Below are 2030 nucleotides of genomic sequence, written 5' to 3'. Positions count from 1 at the left end.
GCCTCTCATCTCACAGAGGGTGTGTTGTGTCACAATACTTGGTGCGCAGCATGCCCTTGCCATGGCAACCATTGGGCCTGCACTTCTCAGATGGAAGGCAACTCCACCTCCTCTGTGCCCACCTGCTCTCTACAGAAGGATGCCTCTTCCCCTGAACGTGTGTCAGGCTCAACACGGTGGTTCCAAAACTGCTTCCGAGGAATAAACAGTCTACAACCTCATTAGGAAAGAAAATATGGCATTGAAAAAGACCCACTCCCCACGGAGCCTGAACATGAAAACCAAGGCCGATGGAGGAAGAACAACACACGAGCATCTCTTTCCATGGGAGGAGGCTTTTCCCCTGAAGGAAACTATGGAATATCTTTTACTCTGATTTCCACCCCATGCCATTGGAGAAGATATAGGGACCACAGCAAGGCTTTCAAACCTGTCTTCCAGGATGGAGCAGGGATTGTAATAGACACATTGTGGGCGTCAGGCCATGAAGGAGAGAAGACTCTGGTACAAGTGTGCTGGTTTGTCCCATTTGTGTGCTAGCCACCTTAAAGAAAGACACGTCCTTGGAGAAATTATCCTGCCATTGACAGTTGCCTGAAACAACAGCTCCTTTACCTCTCTCTCTCCTTCTTTTCATCTCCTTCTCTTTAGCTCTCTCACTCTCCCCTTTGCCCCCCTTCAATTTCTCCTGTATCCTCCTGCTACAATTCGACCTGGGGTAATAATGGATCAAATATATTAGCAAAGAGAATGCTCCAATTTATCCCCCAGCCTTTTCTCCCTGTCATCCTAGGTCTGATCGCATATAAATTCCGTGGTCCTGAAAGACTTCCTGTGCTGTGTGGAGACACCCCAACTAGGTCAGCCTTAAACAAGACTTCCCATATTCATCCCTTCCTATGGACACGCTGACCCCTTCATATGTACTTCGGTCTCGAGGGTCCCATATTGGACGCAGAGAGCAACACACTTGAAACAACGTTCCCATGAGTGCTCTCCCAAGAAAGTGCTGATCTGCAGCATTCCCTACCTGGTCCATGAGGTATGGTGGATTTGCTCATGTGCGGATCTCTGGACTCGTTCTTAGGGGATATAGAATATGAAGTCTAGGACTCTTCATGTCTCAATGATTGGGCATCCAAAGAATGGTCTGAGCATCCTTGGCGAGTGGGCTGGCCAACAATAGCCCAGAGTGCAAGATGTCTGTCAACAAAAACCAGTCTCTATGGATTAGACCTCCTCATTCTCTAGCCTCAGGAGTGTCAGGGACAGAGCCCACTCCCTTCCAGGAGGGAACTTTCAATACCCTCACATTGCAGGCATCATCACAGAGCTCCTGGAAGATCAGATCATCGTCCCAGCTTCCTTCCTTATGACTGTAGATAGAACAAACACACTGGCCCTGGCCCCAGGCACCACACTCCCAGGAAGCACTCAATGAGTGGGAGGGCTTGTTCTTATCCACCTGTGGAAAAGGCACCTGAAACAGACCGGATACATCTTGGTTTAAAGGCCTCTGTTTGGAGGGCTCCCCTGTGGCTTAGGCTATGGAAATATGGATTCAGAAGTGTGGAGCTGAAAATGCCCCATTGGGAAAGTCTCTTTGAGGGGTTACATCCAGGGCCTCACGCTTGGTGGAGAGCATTCGGGCATGGATTCCTTCTTTGTGCCGCGGGAGGTATTGTTTCAAATGGCCCTGAAGCACAACTATTTTTTCACATGGAGGAACTCCCTTGAGGTATTCTGCCCACGGATCCCCTGAAGATATCACATGTTCAAACACCAAGCCTCTAGAATCCACATTTAGCTTGGGAGCCTGATGAGAGTGGTGGCTATGAGTCTACAGATGGAGATAATAGTGTTCATCCGAAAGGACCACCCATCTGATGGATCCTCCTTTCCATCAACTTCGACAGACCTCCAGAGCAAGAGCTCAGGGTGTCCATCCTTTAACTCTCAAGGTTTGAGGGTGAGTCTTTCCCACATATGGCCCATCACACTCCTCTTTTCTCACAGAGAGGTTGTTTGGG

Source organism: Sus scrofa, chromosome Y (assembly GCF_054392235.1).
Source record: "Sus scrofa isolate SSC_HxYL_T2T_F1_AM1 chromosome Y, Sscrofa_HxYL_maternal_Yorkshire_Landrace_v2.0, whole genome shotgun sequence".
NCBI lineage: Eukaryota > Metazoa > Chordata > Mammalia > Artiodactyla > Suidae > Sus > Sus scrofa.
The sequence above is the reverse complement of the archived record's forward strand: the minus strand, read 5'-3'. Positions refer to the sequence as shown.